This window comes from Metopolophium dirhodum, chromosome 9 (genome assembly GCF_019925205.1).
Source record: "Metopolophium dirhodum isolate CAU chromosome 9, ASM1992520v1, whole genome shotgun sequence".
Classification (NCBI taxonomy): Eukaryota; Metazoa; Arthropoda; class Insecta; order Hemiptera; family Aphididae; genus Metopolophium; species Metopolophium dirhodum.
The window spans coordinates 22,828,329-22,854,222 of record NC_083568.1 but is presented as its reverse complement, the minus strand read 5'-3'; the positions used below and the strand labels follow the sequence as shown (position 1 = coordinate 22,854,222).

Sequence of the window (25,894 nt, the reverse complement as noted above, 5' to 3'; positions counted from 1 at the left end):
AAGTCATTATTCAAAATTATTTTCAAAAATATATTACATTAATTTAATATTAAATAATACTCTGAAAACATGTGCGATTTCCCCCGAGGAATGTCAAAAATTCAAAGTAATTTAAACCGTCGAAGCATAAAGTACTTTTTACCATATTATAATAATAATATGTTCTGAGACAATAAAAAAAAAAATTTAATTATACACTTCACAATTATACGGTAACGGCGTACCTACCTAAATTAATAAATTTGAATACAAAATACGATAATAGGTAGGTAAATATTTTATACAATACGGTGGTATAATTATACTATTTTGTATATTTTGTGTTTCTAGAAAAATTTAAATGTACAATCGATTTTCAAAATGGTTAGATACTCTTTAATAATTACATGGAAAATGATGTTCAACTTGTTCGTAATAACACATATATTCTAACCCTGATTTTTGAAATCTTTACTTAAGGAACATTTTCTCAAATATTTATATTTTTTGTATACCATTTCAGGAGTGTCCTGTGGTGAAAACTGTTTTGTTTCAAATGAGGACCAACCTATGTTACAGTAAAATATAAATCTGATTATCCTATGACATTTTATTCTTCAATATTTGTGTATATTCTAATACATTATATATATATAATAGTACAGAAATTAAAACATACATTTTGTATGTCAAAAAAATATAACATACTATTATAGTATACAAAAATAATATTTATATTCAATCATAATTTGCGTGAATGATTTTAATAGTTTTAACTAGGGCAAAGACTTTTTATAAAATTATATCATCATTTTTTAAGTATTAAAAAATTTAAATGGTCAGAAATTACTATTTTTATTTTTCATCAAAAATATTATTAGAATTTAATCAGTATGTACAATATTTGAGTAATAAATTTTTAATAGTTTTATAATGTATAGAAAAAAGAACAATAACATTTATTTATTTGTAGAGTATTATATTATATTATATTGTTTTAGAATAATTTTAGAATTTGGATCAAATCAAAATTTAAATATGCACTTTACTTCTAAACAAATATGCAAATGCCTAAGGTTCCCAGCCTTACTTAAATTTATTTTTTATTTACACAAAAAAATATCTAGTTTCCTTTATAAGGTATTCGTTTATTATTTACATGTCAGATTATCCCTACAGACTGTTAAATAACCTAAGTCTTAAATAATTAAATTTGAAACATTTTACTATTAAATATTTATTTATTCGTAGAAGTAGGTAACTGACTCCATATCAAAGTGTAAAACATTAATTACAACTTACGATAGTAAAAAATCTTTTTTTTTATCAATATTTGACACTAAAATTAGGTCATGAGCTTTGTAAACTATCTTTGAAAAACCAAATCAATATTATGTTGGTCAATAGTTATACTTACTTAAAATATTCAGTTGTCAGAAATCCATATTTTTATTTTTTACCACGCTATTTTTATGCAAACTTCTTTTAAAATAATATTAGATTTGCTAATGCTAATGCATATTTCAATTCAGCACATTTAACGACGAACTTAAAAAATAGCGTTTTAATTTATCACCACGAAGAACAAAATTATTTTTGACTGACGTAAATAAAAAAGGTTTTCATGCGAGAATGATAAAATTATCGTTCGTACCGCATCGACATTAAAACAATATAAAACTACTATTTATGGTAACACGCAATGTTCTTCAAAGAACGAAAAACAACGCTATATTTGTATGTTTATTAATTCAGTAGCATATTATAGATGATTAAAGTAGGTCTAAAAATTATCCAATTTGTTTCTGTTTAGCCAAATAATTCACAGTAATTTTGATAATTATTTTATATTATCTGATATTGAAGTGTAAAACCAAATGTAAGTAATTTGCGCAAAATTTCGAATTTTCAAAATTATTAAAGTTTGCCATTTAAATCACTGAGACATACTAAATGCCCTTCAGATTATGCAATGCAATACATGTGCATTCGTATAGTAATTGAAAGTAGTATAGTTATCTTTTGTTTTTCTCAATTAATTTTCCGTTTTAAAAATGATTCAATATCGTAATTAGCAATTTAAAATAGCTTTTATTCTTCAGATTATGTAAAATGTATGGTGAATGGATCGATTTGCGGCTTTAGTTGTTTACCAACTTGAAAAGCACACATTCAAAAAACTTGGGAAGGCGCTTCGCTGTAGGACTCGAGTGTATTTCGTCATTGAGTAAGTCACTGTAGTTATAGAAATTTCGTTAAATTTGAATTCGATGCTAAATCATTGCATACGAAAAAGGATTCTGCGAGGAGACGGTGTGTAAAGCTCTATTTCTGAGGATACCTTAAATAATTTTATTTATATGACTATTGAACAATTATTTTAATTTTAGTTTTACGATACGCTGAGCCAATTGTTTTGCCAGATACACCGCATATGTATAATATAATAAAATTTATTTTTATAATATTATATCGTATAATTTAAAATTAAAATAAACAAAATTTGTTATATACTTGTAGGCAAATGGGCAGTACCACCTACCGTAGAACGATGTGATATAAAATTAAAAGCCTAAATATTTTTAAAAGTAAATCGTGTTTAGGCAATCATAATTTAATAATGATGGTGAGATGTTTTATGTTTCTATTATTTTCTAATACTTTTTGAATAATGACTAAATAATAGCAAAGATCGTGTGATGATAAATATTAACTAGGTATACGTCAAAATGCTTCAATGCTCATAAAAAGTGTATGCCTATTTATTATTATTTTTTTTTCAATTCTAGTAATAAAAAAATTACGAGAAATTATTTATTAAACTTTTAATCTTTGGGTGTTAAAATTAAAAATGTTACGAGATTTTAACTATAAAATAAATTACACACTTTCCTAATATTAATAAATTCCATAAAAATGTGAATTTTCAATGCCTGTACAAAAAAAATTCTGACTATGCGTTATGACAAGGTCAAAAAATGAATAGGTGTATACGTCTACAAATAACACAAAAATATCCAAAATATTTTGAAAATTTTACCACATGCTATTATGAATAAAGAGTGAACATTTCAAGTATCTTAGCTATTCATTTTTGAATTATAACATAAAAAAAAATATTTTTTTTAGAAAACTAGTTTACGGAAATATTCTGTTTTTTCTAAATATTTGTTTTATTTTATTTCACGACTATCTTGAAAATTACTGCTTAATTTTTACTTTTAATCACTCAAAGCACTAAACAAATTCAATTTTTTATCAGATGCACACCTTCAACAAGATTGAAGCGTTTTTACATTTCTAAATGTGACGTTAGACAAAAAAAACATTATTGCACAACCAATACATTCATCGCTCCGAATCTAAAATTGTCGAAATTTACTTTAATAACAATAAATCTGATACACTATTTTATGTTGGAAAACTCTTGAAAATCATATATTATGTTGAAATATATATATTATATAATTTTATTTCAAAAAATGTGTTGTTTTCGCATACAAAACTATCAACAAAAATATCAGAAACGACATTTTCGTTGTGGTTTTTGGATTTATGTACGGCTTTCGAATATTATTCGGCAATATATACAATTTATAAATATTTAAATTGAAATGTATATTATAGTTCGCGTTATTAACAAACAATAATTACAATTTCTTGTTGTTGGTTTGTGTATTTTAAATTCAAAACAGTTTTCATATTAAAAACACCGATTATTACGACAGTGTATATATAGATTAACAACTATCAAAGCTTATACTTCACAAACCAATCGTCGGACAGTTTTATAAATCAAAACGCTTACATTTTCCAGGTGTAACATTCTCTCACAAAATGCATAAGAAATCCTAAGTCAATCCCGATAATATGCAAATATATGCACAACTGAAGTATATTTTTTTCTCATTAAATAATAAATAAATATACGCTTGCGTCGACGCTTTTGATCATCCGTCCATACTTACATTTAGATATTTTAATTAAAATTTCCATTACCGATTATATACTTTAATTTCTAACGTTTGTTGGATTACGTTCGATTTTAATGAGCAGCCAGAGCTTATAAAGGCACACAATATAACTACCAAACCACAAATAGTTACTGCCGGCATTCGATAAATTCTGCTAAACCATGAAGATCGTCGTCATATTATTGTTATGACGATATTATGACGTGACCATCGTAGAAATTAAAAATCGTCTCCGGTTCGAGTCCAGTTGTGTTTGGGGAATCTCAATCAATATTCCTACAAGACGAAACACATCGAAATTCTCATAATTTGAATTCCAATTATTCCAAACGTGTTACGACTTACGAGTCTATTCATGACCCGATGACTTATACATCAGAGACGTTGTACCCGTGGGGTACCCATGATGCTTAACTGTTTAAGACGTGTTCGTTTGATTCTATATTATTATATTTTGTACGTGCTCTCCGTTTGCTCATCGTTTGCAGCGTAATAACAGTTTAATAGTGCGTTTATCAAATAGATACATGTCTTTTTAAAATAAATTATCAAAGGTTGCGATGCACGATACTTGCTTGCAATTTGGAGTGGGTTGAACGTCGATTGTAACCGTCCCGGTAACTCGATGTATTTTAGGTACTATGATAATATGTTTTCGACCTAGGCCATCGTCTATTCGAGATCTATATATTATCTAATAAACATACTTACAATGTGTTACAGTGATTTAAATTGTCGTGACTGAAAGTGGAAAGGTTCTAAGCGATTTACTATAATCTCCGAAGAAATAGTCTATTTTCATCGTCTGGACCTTAAACAATGTAATAGTGCGCTTAACAAATACATGTCTTCTTTAAAAAAAAAAACTATCGTACAAGGTTGATGAGAGACATCACTTGCTGGCAATTCGGAGTGAGTGGAACGTTGATTGTAATCGACCCGGCCACTAACTTTATGATATGTTGTCAACAGAAGCTATATTTTCTATACGAGATCTGTATAACATACATACAAACTTATATATCACATATAATCTATAGTGACGGCGATTGAAATTGTCGTGACTGAAAGTGGAAAGGGTCTTAGCGATCAGTGCCGGATTAAGCGGGGGTGTTGGGGGTGCATTTCATCGGGGCCTCAAGAACCAAGGTTGTATCAGGTTGAAATCCTACATTTTCTAACTTTTCATAACTTTGTATTATAAAATGAACAAATTTTATTATTTTAAGATGTGACTGAATAGTGACAGCCATTTATTTTGAATGGTTTGAATTTTAGATAGTGCTATTTATCATTGTTATTGTTTGTTTTAAATATTTATTTGTCTTCACATTAATATTATATACAGTATGCATCGCATACTATTTTCGTATAATCGTACTATTTATTTAATCTCGGAGGCTCGCGCAGTCGCGCTAGTGCAGTATCTTGCTGGACGAACTAATAAGATAACCGTGGTTATAATTATTATTTATTGTTTAATATAAACGGATTATGATTTACGGACATGCCTTGGTGCAATGTTATTGGTTTTGCGGATATGTTATTTTGTACTTTTGTCAGTTTTATTTTTTGCGTACCAACTCAATATTATGTTAATATTTCATTTGCTTATTAAAAATATAAATTAGGTACCTGATATAATTTACCCGCCTATACACTATCTTTTATTGACTTTTGAAAAAAAAAAAAACACGTCTAACAGACAATTTGAATGTCCATCGTGCTCGCGGGAGTGACGTGACGGCCTGCGGGGGCGGTCCACGCCAAGTCGTCGGGGTCTGCACAATATCATAATATAATCATATCTGTTGGCCTATACGTATATTATACTTACATCGTCGCCGCGTATACATAGGTAAATCGTACCGGCGAATCGTCCGGTGTGGACGCAAGCAATAGGGTAAGGCGCCGCGAGAAAAGCGAAGCAGAGTTTCCCGCGCGAAAACGCTTCGGCGGGACATCGGACGGATACGTCGCTCGGCGGTGGCCCTGGGCGTGCGCACCGGCACCGGAGGGACCATTTCGCCAGGGGCTCGGCACTACTCCAGTCGATCACCGAGGTGGCGCGTGTCATCGTCGTGGTGCGCAGCCCAAGAGTCACGAACACAGTCGTGTGTATATGTGTATGTGAAATGCACATGGATTATATAATAATATCGTAAGCGACCGTCGCGAGACGTATGGTGCGATATAGTTCGGTATATCGCGAGAAAACCGCCAAGAGCGCCAATTCAATCCGATCCGTTTCGGCGTAGTCGGTGTGTTGATACGACGGAAAAATAGCATTTTGAAAAATCACTCTTAGCGCGGATCGGTCGCCGCGGTATAACAGGTATAGGACCTACGTATAGTCTGTATCGTCGTGCTGGTCGTACCAAAATATCATCGTTTTCCATCGAGTGAAGAATTTTCCCGTGAAAATCTTTTCGCCCGACGTACAATTTATACGTATACGATAATAGTCGTCGTACGCGTTCCCTTATATTCACACTTGTCGGTTCCGTGCGATTGAGCTGATTTTTAATCTGTAAGTATTAACCTCTGTGATAATATTACGTATACGTCGTGCACTAGTATTACGATATTGGACGTACAATATGATAAAGATTGATATTGTTTATCACTGCAGCGGACTAGCAGAACACATTATTATATACGTCGCGTGTATAAGAGATGCGCGTTTTAGATATAATTTAATACATCGTATCTTCATATTCTGTTTATTAGATTGACTTACGTATCTGAATCGAGAGCGATATTTTTGTTTATTTTACTTTAATTAAATATGTTTCACTGCGCAAACTTGTTAAAAACACTTATGATAAGTATTTCAAACACCATCAATTGAATTTGGAATACGTACATTCAAGTATTTTATTCCTAAATGTATTCACATAATACGCCATGTATAATATAATATAATTTTTTTCGAGTATGATGTTTATTAAAATACGAAAAAATACCTTTTCTATTATGATTTATGATATTAATTATTATTTAGCAACTAAACAAGTTTTCTTCCATTTTTTTGGTACTGATTGTTGATTAGTGGTATTGTTGGTTATACAATTTCACTAAGTACACCAAATTCACATAAATAATGTGTGAACAATTAATTTGAGACTGGACAATTTTACAAAGTTGATAACAAAAAAAATTGTATTATTATTTTTGTAAAATCATAAACGTAAAAAAGTGTAATATCAAAAAAGTATTTTGCATTTCAAACAGTAAAATAAGTACTTAAAACCTAAAAGTTTTTGAAATATATCAGGATAAAAGTACAAAAATTGTTTTCTAAATAAAGCCAACGTTGTATTTCAAATTTGAATACTAATATCTTAAATTATAATCAAAGTTATTATTATTTTATAGTTTCCATACTTTGAACTTTCATTCAAATTTACTTAACTAATATTATACAATTATATAGACTCAGGTTTAAATAGTAAGTACATATAATACATAAAATAGTTTTTTAAAAGACCAGTAAATAACACTGTAAATGTAATTTCTGGAAATATTTCTTTCATTAATAAACCAATTTATTAATATAGTATTATTTACTCAAGTTGAATAATATACGCTCAAATGTTAACTAATATGAAAAATGATCGTATACGTATTTTAAGTTATAACTTTTGAAATCATGTTTATTTTAGTTAACATGTGATTATCAAAATTAATAAGATTAAAAAAAAATCTATTAAAGTAGAATATATTAAAATTATATTACATTAATACTATCATCGGTTTTTGAGAAAACTTAAGTGTAGATATTATATCAAAGACTAAAAATGCTGATGTAATGCTAAAAATATTAGTGCAAGTGCACTATTAATACAAATAATAAATTAAATCTAAACACACATATAATAGTATATTGTGCTAAAACACTAATTAATTATGTACAAAAATATAAAGTAAATTTAAAAATTTAGTTGATAAAACATAATTTTTGAGATTGTCATTAAGGATTGCACATGTTTCAATGATCCTCAAGAAACTATTCAATTGTACATCGTCATAAAAATACACTCTTGTCTAGTACTCAACTGTCTCGTTGCCCTTTATTCTCAAACACACTTTGGACCATGTATAAAAATTTATTCTGTTACTTTTATTAAACTAGAGTTTTAGAATAGTATATTAACAAATAATAACTAGGTGTACTAGGTAGCAGTGAAAAAATATATGTACATAAAAATATGTGTTTTAATGAATAATCATAATGGTAAATTTAATAATTCCATTTATAGGTGCCTACCTAAATAAATATTATATATTGTTTTAAATTTTTTCACAGTATAATATACATCAGAATAAAATTAATTTGGGTCCTTGAAATAATAATGCAGTTTTTGGGTTTTCTCAGTAGATTTTATGAAAATTGTGAAATAAAAATGTAAAAAAGAGAGACAAACCTGAATGTAATTTACAGCAAAGCCATTAGTTTTAACCAAATTTATTTTGATTATTTCGTTGTGATTCGGGTATAAAAAATTCAGAACACTTGACATTTTTATGAATTATTTAAATAAGTATGGTATTGACGTGATATTATTTTTAAACAAAATATCCAATTATTAAAATGTCAAAATTGTATTAATTTTTCAGTATTTTTTATATAAAATTTGCAATTCAAATTTTGAATACCTTCAATTTAACATGTACTATAATGTGTCAGTTTAAATATATTTATAAAAAAAAACCGTTATTAAAAATAAGTAAAATATTTAAGGTTTTATAAACAATAGAAAAACTATCCTAACAAGATGGCTAAGTTTATTTTTTTTCGTAGAATAGGTTTAATGTTATACATTATAATGAAAATATCATCGGAAAAAATCAAATAGAAATGCTCAAATGCATTTGTCGATGTGGCTATTTCTGATGGAAATCTCGGAAAATGTCAAATTTACATATTGTTTATTGAATGTAAGTTTCGTTAAACGCAATAATTTAGCTCTCCTCGATTTAAAATTAGTTATTCCTCTTTCCATTAACACGTTGGTTCCAAATATTTATTGTACATTTTTATTTATTTCAACTTTGACATTGTGATATGTTTGGACGTTTTTGATAGTTTTTATAAATATATAATATATATAAACCTATATTTTTTATATATCCCCTAAATTAGCGTCATATATTTTTACCGATTTGTCATCAAAATTGTGGCACACTGAAATGTAATTTCACCAAAAAAAAGTTCACGCTAAATCGTCCTTCCTGAAACGTTCTATAATCTAGATACCTGTGAATTGTGATACTATTGGTTAGGTTATAACATGGTAAAGATTAAAATATGTATAAAAGAATAATAAATCATTAAGGTTAATAGCAATCCTTCCACCGGTGGCTACCACCACAATTTATGCTAAAAGCTATGTATTAAATTTTATTTTAATACCTACCTACTATTAAAAAAAAACAAAACATTTTTACGTTTTGCCTATCCCTTCGTTAGTTTAGGTATGTATAGTAGTAGGTATATACTATATAGAATAGAATATTGATCGTGGCCACGTCACTGCATTGTATTATTAATTTTATTTCAGTAAATTAAATTCAATATTTTAATTTTGGCAGGTAGTAGCTAATATGTATCCAAATTGAAAATCCCATTCAAAATTAAATAACTAGGTTTATAGGTCAAGTTAATGTTATCAACAAATTATAAAAAATAAACCATCGAAAGTTGCACGAATATATTAATATATGAATGGGAACGTAATATTATAATGACAACATATAATATCAATAAACAAAATTTAGAACAAGATTGTTTATTTTTCAGTTGGATAAATTTGTGTTTTTCGTAAAACATTGAAGAATACAAATTTTATACTTAATATAAAATTAACCTAATCGAATAATTTTACAGTTAAATGTAAGCCTGTACCTGTGTAGTGTTAATGCGTTAACTATGTAGTTAATATAGTTCATTAAATATTAATTAATAGATATGTATATATTTTGAGCGAGAATTCATGTTTGAAATAATTGGAGAGGAATACATATTAAACAATGTAATAATTATTATTATCTAAAATTGAGCATAATAACTCTTATTAAACTATAGTATATATATTTTTCTAATATTACAACTTTAAACATTTTTAATAATATTAAATTGTTGTTATATATATAAAGAAAAAAATAAGATAATTTTCTTTCCATTCTGTACGTACGTATATAATATAGAACTTTTAAAAATAATATATTTTTCGTATTATTTGCTGCCCTTAAGATAGTGTCACCCGAGGCCCCCTTAATATTTGAGAATTGTATAGATTTTTAATATCAAATCAATTATTATTGTGACTCCAAGTCAAAATGAAAAAAATAATTACAAAAATTGTCATGTTTAAAATATTATATCAGTAAAATTGACATTTTCAATGCAAACGACGAGTAACTTTCCGATATGTTTAGAATTTTCATTAATTTACGATTGAGTTGACGCAAAACGAAATCGTTTGCGATCCATTAATGTTCGTCGTACAGTATAAGATACACGGCGTTATAGATTACGACGTACAGCTCGTAGAAGTCGATATGAACATTTTTATAATAAACTGTGTCTGCTTATTGTTTGGAACAATAAATTGTCTTACTCGATGTATAAAATATAAACTCTGTAATGTTTAGTTTACTATCTGGATAATAGTCCCGTTTGGGTCTCGGTATTGCTAATATGCCAGTCGTCACTATATAATAATATATTATGTGGGATGATCAATTTTAAAAATAATTTCATAACGATGTAAGGCGAGTGAATAATAGGGGACCATTTGTCGATATATGTTAATACTCTTATAAAAATCGAGCCCAATTTGCCGAGCGATTCGCATTGTATTCTTGATATTCCGGCCGCGTTCGCCCGTAGCTATTTGTTTTCCATTTTCAGTTGATATCGCGTATCTTTCAAGAAAGCCCCACTACGTGCAGGACAATATTCAAAACGTTCCCGGCCATTATTGCTTTTAGGACATAATATATTGTAGGCGTATTAGATGTGTATATATATATACACATACGCACGGGCGTATCGACGCGTACTACCGATTAAATAATATTATGGTAAAACGAAAAAATGCCCACCGAGTTTTGGCCGAACATTTTTCCCCGTCCAGCTGTAGCTCCGAAAGGTTTTTTTATGATATTATCATACACAGTGATTCACCAAACACGAACACCCAGATTTTATCAAACCATTACGGTTTTTGGAATTTTAAAGCACCACACTCTTTGAACGGAAAAAAAAAATCTGAACAATATAAAATATATTATGGTCATCAAGTTCCTATTCTAAAAAATAATCTAAAAATCAGGATCTGTATAAAATGTTTGTTATCAGAGGGGGCAAAAAATGTGAACTGAGCATGTTTGTCGAAACACCCTGTATACGCGTAATAAATATCATGTAAATATATGAAAAGTTGACTCACGGTGCACGGGCCGCCCTGCAGTGGTATTTGGGATTATCTAAGAACATTTCGAGTTTTTATGAAAACGGCGAACGGAATATGTTACAAAAGGCAAAGAACGTTTTCATCGCAACATCCACAAGTGCAATATGTCGAGGGTGCGCGTAATAAATGTGGTACAGCTTATTTCGTGAAAAATATCAAATACCTACTACATGTCTCGTACATATGTGTACAATTTTTATTTCATTTCTTCGCTTATGTTTATTGCGCAAACTGTTATGTTCAACAACGAATATAATAATATTATGTTGTTGTTGTATGTGTGTGTGTGTGTGTGTGTGCTCTACATTCTATTTGAACGAAACACTGAACGTGGTGTGGTGCAGCGCGGCAGAGGTGCATTCATTAAAATGGTTAAATTATAGGTTAAGGGGATGAGAGTGATGGCTAGTGGCTGTTGTGGTAGGGGGGAGGGGTCGAAAAACAATAAATTTAATGATCAAAACTAATTGAATTTGTGGACGTACCAGTCTGAGCGTGCGTTACAACCAATTATGCGTACCTACCGACTTTTCACAAGTGGCGATGAAATCATGTAAAACACAATATGGATTGGGTGTATAGATATATAGGTAATAACTGTTCTAAATCACTGGTGATTAGACGGCCGTCAGTCACGCTCTGCAGCAACGAGATTAATCAAAAACATATTTATATATATGGTATAATATTTGATATAATCTTAGATATTCATTTTAGTGTTTTGTTTACCGTTTTATGTTGTTAAACCCACGCAAATGTTCGGCACGAAAGTTCGACAAAAAGACGAGAGAAAAAAAATAAACTAGTTTTGGGTCGTAATTCGTGTAAAGACGCTGTAAACTTTAGACATCCTATTAACACATGTGTCACCGATGTGTGTCTCATCTATCAAGACTTTTTTTATCATTGCAAATTTTTTCGATACTTTTCATCGCTTATCGACACGTGTCCAAAATTCCTCTGGAAAATAAAATAATAAATAAAATAAATTGTCACGCACATGCATTCAGCGCAATTCAATACAAACATTAAAAATATAGTCGAACTAAAGCAAATAATGTTACAATCAATACAATCGCTTTCATTTCGTAAGGTGCATCGCAATGATTACCTGCCTATGTTGTGAAAAGAATTGAAAATTCCCTCTTTTAAAATATATATATATATATATATATATATATAATATAATAACATATACTACACTGCAGAGCTTACGGAAGTATGTTTCGTTATTATTATAATATTATTCTGTTACGTTAGCAAATTAAACGCCGATCGGATACAATGGAATTTTTAAATACAATTGCATCTACCTAAAGCCACGGTTGATTGTCCGTAACATATTTTTAATTTAATTACGATAATTCGCTATACAACTACTTAACCGTTTGCCAAACGAAATAAGTAAAACCGTCGAAGGAATAAAGGAATAATCTCAAAAATGTCAGGATATTCGGCCTTTACATCGAAAACCCTTTGACGGAGTTTAATTTAAATACCAAGCGTTAGATGAAGATATCCACAACGTCAGTCACTTGACCTTAAAATTTAAATTCTAAACTTCGTTCACGGTTTGTTCGATTAAAGAAATCATCGTATATCTGCACTTTAAAATACCGTGCCTACTTATATATTATTATGCAATAGTTTGGATGCTGAAAAGTTGGTAAATTAGTTTTAGACATTGGTAAAATCGTTAAAATAACTTAAAACAATTATACACATACTTGCATGGATTGTAGACGATTGAAATCTAAAATTAATTCTAAGGTGAAACCGATCTGCTATAATGCATAATATTTCAATATTTGTTTGATAGTTTTAATTTAAATGATTGATTTTTATAGAATGTGATAAACTTTCAAGTCATGCAACATTTTCAAACTATAATATAGATACTATAGTCTATAAGCATTTAAACTAATAGGTACCATAAGATGAATTTAAACATAATAACCGTAGGGTAATTATTATTAAATGCCTTCCAGCCAATGGAGAAAAAATGAAATCCTTAAAAATGTATAAATATTAGTTGACAAAATATGGTAGGCACCTCATTAAATTAAAATGTTCTATGTCACTATATTATAATTTGAATAATATTATTCATATATTTTATTTGTACGAGTACACAAATAATTGATCATTCAGTACAATTAAACAGTTTGAAAAAAATAATATTAATTAATTGCGCGCTTTTACTACAAGTCGATATATAACCCATGATGAATATTAATATTATCTAATATAACAACAATCACAAATATAAAATATAAATTTATAATATAATATTTATAAATAAATACTTAAAATATTCACCGAGTGCCCACATGATTTTATTGCGAAATTTACGACTTATATTCCGTCCATATAATATAATATTATAATAGCTACAAACAAATGATGGAAAACAGGTCCGTTGGCCAATCCTGTGTAGGACTACCTACTACAGTAGTTGTAGTCGGCAAAACGATGTAAAGTTAAATGTGTATTTAGTTCCGATGCAAAGGTATACATAGGACCAACGATGGAGTACAGATGAGCCGCGACAAGAAAAACAAAACTGTTGGATTAAACACTATAACCGCATCGGTAGACGGTCGACCGGATGCAGCGCGTGGAATAGACTATAAAAAAAAAAAAACGCCTTACTCGCGGCCGTGTAATATTGTATAATATTAACCACGTATACCATGCCTACCTCTTGGCCACGGTTATTAAAATGTAATTATCGACGAAACGCTCGTCTAGTGCGATCGCGTGGAACTTTTGACCGCGTTGCGGTTTATAAATACGTCGGGCGGATGTGCGCGCGACGCGACGATCGTGATTTATAGTTTGTCGGAGCTTTTCGCGCGACTCCGAATTAAGAACAGTATTGTCCGCCGGTTGAGAGAAATAAAAGAGTAAAGAGAAAAGAGATAAAAGATATAAAGGATAAAAAATAAAACATAAAAACGTCTAAAGGGCAAAAAAAAAAAATTTAAAAAAAAAATGGAAAAAAAGACTATAGTCGGTAAAAAAAATCCTATTGTTTCGGTCGCGCAAACGATACACGAGAAATGGATTTGCGTCGGTCGCGGTCGGACGGCGAGGGCGATGTGAACACGGGGGAGGGGGATAGAAGGGGGGGGGGTTGAGATGCGAAAGACTCGAGAGCGGTCTTTCGCGACGGCACAATAGGCGTGTGGCGTGTAAATAGTGCGTAAAACTTTTTCGTCACCTCTTTAAAAACGATCTCGACAGCATTACAAATATGTAATCCCTTTCGATTGCACTGCAGGTACCTATATAATAATATACGGAGAAAAAACCGAACCGAATAAAATATAAAAGTGAAATTCGCATCACGGGGATTTGCGAGTGTGTGCTCTTTTTTTTATTACAACCGCACAACCTTCGCACGTACGCGGCCGACTCGATTGGTACACAAAACTGTGGGTAATGCCATTTTTAATGTCGTTCCGGCGACATATTATAACAATACGAGACTGCAGTATACGAACTAAATGAATCATTGCTATGGTGTACCGTTTTAAAAGGGGGAGGGGGGGTGTGTACAATTTCGTACGTCGTAATTGTGAGACAATCTCAATATCCGTCGTGCTTCCGGACACACACAAAACTATGGCGCATTCGATCCCAGATTTGGGAAATGGTCCGTCGAGTTTAGTTTGACGGAATAGAGGTACAAAAACTAGATTTGATTTGATTTCTCTATGCAAGTAATTTTGGGTGTACTTAATGTACAGTATACGTCATATAACACCGTACCTGCGTAACTAAAAGGGCGCATTCCAAAAAAAATAAAAAAAATATTAAGAATTAATAAGATACGTATCCGGAGGGATAACCGTAATGAGTTTTTAAGAAATATCTAAAAACGAAGTCGAACGAGACGTTTCAAATTACGCGTTCAAACAAATGTACCTAGATACGTGTACAATTTAATATGACCGTGATACCGCGAAGCTTCCGTATTTCCGACAACTTGACTGTATAATATTATAGAAACGTTATTATATATTAATATTATAGTTTGTCCAAATATGTATTTGAGAAACTTTGAACGCCAACGTGAATTTCTCCGTTTTAATAATATTCGATTTGAATGAACCAACAAAACCCGTGAACGATCAAAAGTCTCGAGCACTTACAGAAATCGAAATCTTATTAATTCTAAAAGTCCGAGGTATAACATAATATTATACGGACAAGTTTTCGATTGAATCTCGATGAACTATATAACGCATTGAGCGTTTCTGTACGGCAACCATAGAGGCCAGCGAGGTGTACAACTTACATGAATATTATATTAAATTATCGGACGTACGCGACCGCCTTTTTTTTTTTTCTTCCCGTTGGATTTCGTTATAATATCGTTACCCGGTCTTTCGAAACCCAGCAGCTGAAGCACCGATAGTTATGCGACTTTTTTTTCTTCGAATCGAAATACGACAACACTTATTGGTGTGAATTGATCGTTTGCAGTGTAATATTATTACGAAACACATTGTGTCTCCTTTTTTTTTCCTATACCTACCGTACGTAACATTATTATTACGATTGTTTGACGGCTTTTAACTATATACGTACCTTTATTACACGCCTACTACAATAATATAATATTACATGCATATACGTAATTGTTTCACGTACATTTTCAAATCAAACAAAAACAGTCGGGGATCACGTACTATATATATACCTAACTACGGAATAATGTTGACCGTACAAATTTATCTTAAATTTCAGCCACTTATACTTTACAAGTGGTACGCGGGGTAACTATGTTTTTTAACCTTTTTAAGGGGATTGGACACCGACCGCTTTCAACGAGTTCAGTGCAGGCAATTTTCTAAGTTAAGTGCGAGTCATGCGAACGTGTGCGTAGTAAGCGATCATTGTGTGTGTGTGTGTGTGTGTGACCGTAATGTAAAAGATATATAGCGGTGCTTCCGCACGTGCACATAAACATGTTACCAATCTGTGGTCGACAAGTCCTATTATTCACTAAAACCGTGCACTTTTTGTCCATCGTACCGACAAATAAAGAATTAATGCGATTTGAAATCTGAAAACATATTCGTTATAAGGTTTACTAATGCCATCATCGATCATTACCACGCGTAACTCGATATTTTTTTCCAACACCGTAGGTAACCTATAATAATTAATGTTTAAACGTTTTTTTTTTTAATTTCTACATTTTAAAATAAAATCATAGGAAGGCAACGATGGCAGGTAATACCTACTTAATATAAGAGTTGAAATTTGAAAATAGTGGTATGATCGATCTCGAGTAAACACTTCATAACGAACATTCAAATATATTTTCAGAATTATTCCTATCTCAGACGAACCATGCGGGTTTCGTTGAAAAACGGTCGGTATTGAATCGCTTGAAAAAAAAAGCTACAAAAACATCGATTCCGGTCGAAATTTGAACCCGCCAACCTTATAAATCGGTGAGCGTCCAAAGACGATGAAATATCATGTACGGATCGCGGCGTCTTAGATTTACACCACGACTGCACCAGTACCGTGTTGCGCTACACCCACGACTCACAACTCACAAGCTCGTCGATTGCCACTCGGTACACACTCTATGTAAATATTTCAATCGAATATTTTGAATGCGACGGGGGGTAACGTTCAACGGGGGCACAGTCATTCGGTTTTGGTTGTTATATTCCGCTGTAGTTGTAGATAATAATATTATGCGATTCGCCAAGGGGGGTGCGGGGGTGAGCGTAAAACATTAGGGCATTAGTACATTATTACTACCCCCACCGTTAATACCTATATTATACTATATTGTAATACTATGGTGCGTAAATTATTATTAGTAATTTAAGAGATGACTTGCGTTGCACACTGCACAACCCGAAGGTAAACGCGCGCGGGTATTCGATATAATAATATAATAATAATATTAATATAATACAGCGGTGGTTTGACGTGACCCATTGTGCTACGCGTCCAAAGCTATGGCGTGTTGATCTCTGTTGAATATTTATAATATTGTAATATATTATTATTATTAATATATTATATTATACGGCCGTAGTTTTGCATCGCAGTTTCCGCCGTGAATGATGCGATACCGAAACCGACGGCGACACCTCTTCACCGCGGCGCATATCATATTTGTACAGAACGATCCAGTCAGTGCGTATGACAATATTAAATATTTGGTTCCGGTGTTTTATGTCGTTTAAAACGGTTATTGTTTTTACGGCAAAATCATTTATTATAATAATATGCGATGCTCAAAAAATACCGCCGCCGCCACTTTTGTGTTCGGGATTGAATATAAATCATTTTGAAATATAACGCGTGCGAATGGTTCTAATTTATTTTGTTTTATTTTTCGGTAAACAAATCACACTGACCAGATCGTGTGCGTTAGAATTTAACAGTTGTAATATTATGTGTGTATATAATATATTATATACCACACGGAGTGATGCCTATTTTTTGTTTCCGCCAAACAACTGTGAAATACACCCAAAACATACTATTGTGATGTGCATAATATTGTGTTTATAATATTATAGCTAGTACACGCGGTGATTTTTTTTAACCCAAACACCAATTTTTTACAATAAGTATTACCGTTCTTGGAAATATTTATTTTATAATATAATTTAAGTCATAATAAAAATTTAATATTTTTGAAAATAATAAATAATTTTATTTATAACGATAAAAATTATTGCAAAAATATTATAATTTTTATTCAAAAATGTTGATTTGCAATGACCCATAATATTGATTAAAAAAGTATTTCCAAAACATATTTAAACTTTTAGATTAAGTTAGTGTACCTTTAAAGTAATAATAATTGTTTACCTATTGCGATATACGCTTAAAAGTTAATAATGTATAATGTAAAAGTCACATGAATAAAAACGTATTGAAATTAATTTACAAGAATTATACAAACGAAACTTGATATACGAAAGTCGGTCAAATAACTCGACCGAATGGATGTCTATTTATATTTTATTACTTAATGTAAAGTTTAAAAATATCTAACAATAAATGTAATATTTGATGGACGCGCATAAAAAAAACACGATACAGACCGGAGGCTTACGTTTCTCTACAGGTTTTTTCTATCACTCCGTTTGAATACATTCTTATTGAATTAAAATAAAAATTATGAGTTTGATACAACTTCTGAAGTACGAAGTGCGTTCAGTTACCAATCAATTGAAGTGCGGCCGTATGAAACTTTTGCGCATTTTTTATTGAAGTGAAAAAAAATGCGAAACGTAACATTGCAAGAACAGCAATATCAGCTCTATCTGGTACCACTCGGTATCTAAAATATGTATTGCGGTGAATTGTATCGAGAATTAGACCGTACAATAAAATATTAAAAACAGCTGGCTGAAAATATGACTGGTCGCGACCGGGTATATAAAAGAATATAATACGAATCATGAACTGGAACGGACTTTATGAGATTGAAAAAGAGCGGCGAGAGAGGAATGCACCTATGTCGACATGATAAAGAACGGGCAATCAATAAGAATAGACGGGGAATGTCATATATATTGACTCAGAATCACGCGGATAAAACAAATAGAGGAATTGTCGGAGGATAATTTGAAGGAGTAAGTGGGAGAAGTAGAGTGTGCGGTCGCACCGGAGACTCGAAAAAGAAGTTATTGTTTTTCTACAAAGTTTTATATCGCTGAACAAAGGTTGAGTCGGTATGGCCGTTGCACGCGATATACCTATCTCTATATAGCAGATGACAGGTTCGTCCAATAATTGGATCACATTTTGCCAGTGGGGCGGAAATTGGACCGAGAAATGTATTAGATTAAAAGAGGGATATAGGTAATAGCGTATATAGAAATAATGGAGGCTAATACCAGGCCAAACTCTACAGTTTTCGCTTAGGGTTGGACGATTTGATTGGTACGAAATAAAAATTAAAATATGTCAGGGAAAAGTAGAACCGTCGACGATTGAGATACTCATGAGTCATAGTTGTTGTCTAAGAGGCGGGCTCTGCTCCTCACAAATTTCACATGTACATTTCATGTCTCTCGTTTGAAAACAAAAATTAATAGCAACATTGGTTTCAAAAATTATTTCATAGCATTCAAAATTGTATGTATCATATTATAAAATAACAAAGAAATTCCTTATAAATAAAGTAGCTACATACTTAGTATGTAACAAGTAAATACCTGTCGTGTCCAAGTATAAAGATATCATTATAACGGGGAAAATATAATATGGTAGCCGGTAGAGGTACGAAAAAATACAAAAATAAGGGGTCCACACCTAGGTCTATATTTATATAGTGTGCATATTTCTGAAAGTATTTTTCTGAAGACCCTATAGGCTAAAAATGTTTTCATCTCCATATATTCGTCTCCATTATTTTATCGTTGATTTGCTTTCTCTTCGGCAACCATGTGTTATGCAAAGACTGCACTTTTTGTTCTGCTTCTACCGATGGACAATATTCTTCTGAACACCGTTCGTTTTAAACACAGTAAAACAGCGTAGGTATTTTGAAGACACGTCTTGTAAATATACATTTACGTTAAGGTTCGCAATTATTACTATCTCGCCCAAAACCCCGAATATATACGACCCGCGATATATATGGCCCTTTATTACGACCCGCGAGCCGTGGCATGTCGTATACCGCGAGTGTTGTTCCGGTGAGTGTGGGACGCGCTTACTTCTTGGCGAATGATTTAACGGCAGCCAATAGTGTAAAAACGAACGAACGTCATTAGTCATCGTCAACAGGTCATAATATTATTACTATAAATAATATTATTATTACTGTTATTTGCGAACGGCGCGTAAAACGCGATTTCAGCGATACGCGTTTCCGACGGATTTGTTAAAACATCGTGGCTGGCTGGCTGCAATTACAAAGTTATAATTAAAGTCGTTAGAAATTCGCGGAGACACAGTCGCGAATAACGTGCGTACATGCATACATAGTCATAATTAAGCTTATCACTTAATTAAGCCCACATATTTTCTCTGGCTCGTGTTAAATAAATAAACGCATAATATACTTCTATAATGTCTAAAAATGTTAATTAAACCGCGGTCGTTGTTATTACTTGTACATTATTTTGGTTCCGAACGAAAATGTCCTTTCTGTGTACGTTGCGTTGTTAAACGCAGACTGTTGTCCGCTGTGGTGCTGCAGAGTTTGTGTCCCCGGTGGCTTTGCGGTACTGATAATATTCGCACCGTGATAATACCTCGGATATATTATACAAAAACAAGATAGCCGTCTTGTCTTTATACTACAGTTGTGACCAATGTTGAAATCGGCCGCCATTTATAAAGCAGGCAATGTTTACATTTATCAACATGCATATATATTTATCTATACATAATATATACTGTGATAATATTGTACTGTAAACATTGCCTGCTTTGTAAATGGCGGCCGACTTCCATGACAAGAAAGAGACGGCTATCTAGTTGTTGTATATGTGTCTATGGATAATGCATAATATTATTATTATTATTGTAAAATCGCGGTCGTGCCTGCGCAGCGACGAAAAAAACGCGATTCTCGATTAAAACATCTGATCGCGTCGCGTTCTCTCACCATACACATTACACACAAAACATGGAATGTACCTAATCGCGTAATCATTATACATTTGTGTAATATGTAGGTATATTATTAATTGTAAAAGGACATGACCTATCAAATTAACTCGGTGGGTTTTTTTCGCCAAAACCATCGCGTGATTGGGAGTTTTGCGTTGTTTTCGGAGGATATAATATATTACATTCTACAGGGTCTTCCGAATGTAGTCTGTGAAAACTGCAATGGCGAGGATGGCGTTAGGACTAGACATTGTAATCTCTCACACCATTTTTGACACACGACATGTTGAAAGACCCTATGAGCACACGTATATTTCATACATACGCAAGCGCAGGCCACACATTTATATTATATGATATGTTCGCAATCGTTAGTGTATAATAATAGGTTTTGTGTGTGGGTGTGTGTGTGACAAGGGTGAACGAAAAGCTTTCAGCCTATATGCTACGTCCTACATTGCGTTTATTATATTATGAGTGGTACAAGAAAAACACAAAAGTCAAGTACCAGAAAACGTAAGCCGCAGCAGCGTTATAAACAATAGTCAAGATATTAATTGTAATAATACCGTATACTGCGCCGTTCCATATAATTAATTGTATTTTTTCGCATGTATACTTAAAGTGTAACCATAAATCCACATGTCCAATGTTTCGTGTAGTTATTTGATTATATTACTATTGCTTTGTGACATGTAGTATTCTCTCACGAATAAAAAAAAAACATAATGAAATAGGTCTTTTACTATAGAGGGACCTATATAGTAACTTTAATTTGTTTTATGGAACTGAAAACTATCGTACTCGTATTAAACATGATATTATGACGTGTGTTCATCGTTATTCGAACACGAGCTTATCGTTATTGACTATAATAACGCTGCCTGAAAATATTTAAAATATTTTTGTTGGATATCATATTTAAATGGTATCTACTTATACACAATAAAATAATAAATTAAAGTTTGGCCGTTTTGTCGAATAAATGTATTCTGGCTATAATATTATATAAAATAATATTATGGTAACTTATCTGACACAAAATGAGTCGTAGGTTGGTGGATTGTCCCCGTACATCGGGAAGAAAAAACCGGAAAAAACAATTCTATTAACTTTTCGACCATTTTAACGTGAAGCGATTTGAACGGTGCTGTAAAGAATGCATAAGTCTTGCGTCCTCTGCCTGATAATGTTCGATATGTATGCATGTAAGGATGTAAGCATCAGCTCGATAAACCTCTGCGACCGACCGTGGTTTGTAATATGCTCACGAATTGTGTGTAAAATGTCGAGTATCAATTTTTGAAGTTCAAACGTTGAACGTTTCAATAACACGACCAGCCGTGAAATACTTGTGTGTAAGAGAATGTGTTTTTGTACAGAGATAAAATTCATTTTCTGCAGGTTTTGAATTTCATGGTGCAGAATTAAAAATACTACGCGTTTCTGGAAAAATAAAAAAAATGCAAAATATCTGTGCCAAAAAAGACAAACATCAGAGTTCACGCATATTTCGTGTGTTATAATATTATAATATTTCCGTAACCTATCTACCGCGTTCGTACAATTTTCATATTTCTCTCGCCAAACACGTTCTACACGGACTATTGCGTATACTCTCCTATCTGATTTATGATCTTATACCAGACAAACGAATTACGTACCTATAATTTAGTCGGTTACGATGCTGTTATAGTAGACCATTTCTGACGGTTGAAAATTTCTGAAAAAATGTATACCTGTAAATGTCCAATAAAAATATAATATGTCTGGACGGGCCAGCAGCATCTATATAATAAAATATTGATACATGCGCTCGGTCACCGATATAAAATGCACACCTAAAATATGAGTGCATAAGTAGTTCGATCAGCAGTACAATAATTTATTTATTAATTTATATATAGAAATAGTGAAGTCTGAACAAACCACATTAAAGAAGGTGTGTGCTTAAAAATAATAAAATAATGGTAACAAAGGTGCCTTGGTAAAAACGAGCTATATTTTTGGTTTGATCCAAATAAATAATAGTTATTTCCAAAAAATAATAACTCACAGGACTAACAATAATACATTTGTTAATTAAATAATATTCGGTCCTTTTGGACCAACAACAATATAAAGGAAATAATAATAAATAAAAATATACCTTTTAGAGCTGCTTTAACGATAATAACAAATAATAATAATAATAATAATAATAATAATAATAATAATAATAATAATAACAATAATAACAGTTACTCACAATAATATGTCTGTGCGAAGAATGGCCAGACGCTACTTGTGGGTACTTAATAAAAATTCACAATAATGGCTATAAGAGCCGACACAATGTTGCATATTATACAAAAATCACAATAATATTATATAATAGGTACATGGCCACCTAGATAATGAATGATTGGCCATTTGAGTCCACGAACAGTACAGTAAGCCACTAAATAGCTATTAGAGGTGAATGAATAATATTATAAAGAAACACTAATAGATGAAGGTATTGAAGCTTTCAATAGAATATATATTATTTTATTAGTCGACTGAAAAATAACAAAATAATAAATAAAATTTGACTATTCGAGGTGATTATCTCATGATAAGTGGAGATCCTCCTACACAATTTAACAATATTAAATAAATCTATGGCGATTATCACACATTTTTGGTATAATAATATGTAACACACTAAAATAGTCTAAAGAAATGTTTTTCCATTACGTGTGGTTCGGATATCGTAAGAGAATTAACTAACGAATATAGTAGTTAAATAAAAAATTAGAACGTGGAACATTCAATAAGTTGCAATAAAAACAATTCACTAATTTTCAAGTTCAGCAATTTACCAAAATATGTTCAATATTAGACATTTGCAAACTGTATAGGTTTTTTGATTCACCTGTATGCGAAACCTGTAGAGTATCACTAATAGTCAAACACCTGCTGACGGAATGTTATAAGTACGAATAAAAGCTCAGAGAATCCCCCCTCTCCATCTAATTATTGATACTACGCCTAAATAAAAAGCATAAGTACCAAATATATGTCAAACAAATTTTTAAAGCCCAATTGTGTGAGGGGTGGCTTGAAAACGATCTAAATGTATTATTATTATTAAAAAAACCAAACTGTACAATTAATCTAAAAAATAACTAAACCAAAAAAAAACTTTAAATTGAGTTAAAAAAAACTCTACACAAGTAACATGGTCCATGCAGCCGACGTTTATATAAATGATCAATAAAAAAAAAAATTCTTGAAATGTTCACTTAGAAAACAGGAGATGTTCTTTGAATCGAGTACAATAAATGACTTAGGGTTATAAACTGCAATATAAAATTAATGTCTCGTTTTAAGTATTATAATAATAATAATAATATTATTATTATATTATGGCGGGACGTGTTTTCAAGTATAAATTGTTGAATTCCATAGTAACGACCAAGTGTAATCCAAGTGTATTTTTTTTATTATTTTTTTTTATTTATATTGCGTTGGGTACGTGGGTCTCGCGTGGGCTGAATATGGAAACGTTAGACCCACAAGCGGGTATTACAACAGATACGAGTTCCGATCGATAAGCGACTTTGCAGCAGGTAAAAACCTATAATACCGCTAATAATAGCAGAGGGCGCATTAAGTACCTTAAATTATTGGATCGCTGCACAACTGCAAATTCGGCATTACAAAGGAATATATAATTATGTTGTATCCGTAATAATAATTGTTTTGTGTATCGGCCAGACGCGGTGTGTACCTACCTACGTACAATGATTTACAGTGCGAGCGTAATATTATAATAGCTCACCTTTATGGTACAAAATAATACCTATAGAGGTAAGCCTTCGGAACAAATAATATTTATTTTTATTTGAACAGTATTTCCCTCTTTTAAATTACACAATAATTACCGAATCGTATAATACCCTGCCTTCGTTATGATAGAGAAAATATACAGAAAGGTACGCAAATAACACGATTAAATTCGTGTCCAATACTTAATGTTACGAACGACGGTAATAATAATAATATGCGTCCTAATAATAGTTATTACTTATCAATAAACCTCATGGGGGTAAAAAAAAGAAAAAGAAACGTCACCTAAAAAGCCGTCTAACTCGACCTCAGTGTCTGCCGATGACCAAACTACGCGGTACAAATAAAAAGCACTTATTTGTAGGAGATGAGAAAAAAGAAGTGTTTAACCTTTGTAGTTCAGTGTACCTACATTTTATTAAAATTGATCCTCAGCATTAACCTCGAGACACGAACTAAGCACGAAGACGTCCTATAACGTCGATGTGGATGTACATACGCACACGTCAGCGTACGATATAACGCCATAGTCATTACATCGCCGAATTTTTTTTCGCAATATTTCAGTAATTTTTACCCACAATATTCAAAACCGGATAATTTGACGAACTCGTTCGGGTTTTCAAGTCTAAAATATTATCGATAAGTATAGCTGGTACAAACCACGAATATTGTCACCTAGTATATACATAATATAATAAACCGGCGGATCGCGATTAGATATTTTACTATTTATACAACGACGACCAAATATTTAAGAACGAGAACAAATAATCAAATGTCAAAGCATCGATTATTTAGTTTCGATAGAAAAGTCTCTAGTCGACGGTGAAAATCACACACTGGATAAAATCGTAGGAGTACAAAAAATAAAAAACGCAACTCATTTCAAGCACAGCGTAACGCTTAACTGCGTGGGTAATACCCATAATAATATGATATTCATATATTACATTTTGCGACTAAAACGATGTGGGTGTAAGAGTTTCTCTGGAAATCATGAATCTATTAATTTCCGGATTTTTACACGAA

At 31.6% G+C, this 25,894-nt stretch overlaps 1 protein-coding gene across 1 annotated transcript in view; it reads left to right on the top strand.

The window, feature by feature from the left end:
* The first annotated feature begins 6,017 nt into the window (after positions 1–6,017).
* The window catches only part of LOC132951861 (octopamine receptor beta-1R-like), a 119,166-nt gene continuing 99,289 nt past the window's right edge, over positions 6,018–25,894 (top strand). The window contains exon 1 of the mRNA XM_061023878.1: positions 6,018–6,483. The gene's annotated coding sequence lies outside the window, so the exon portion shown is untranslated. The remainder of the gene's footprint in view (positions 6,484–25,894) is intronic.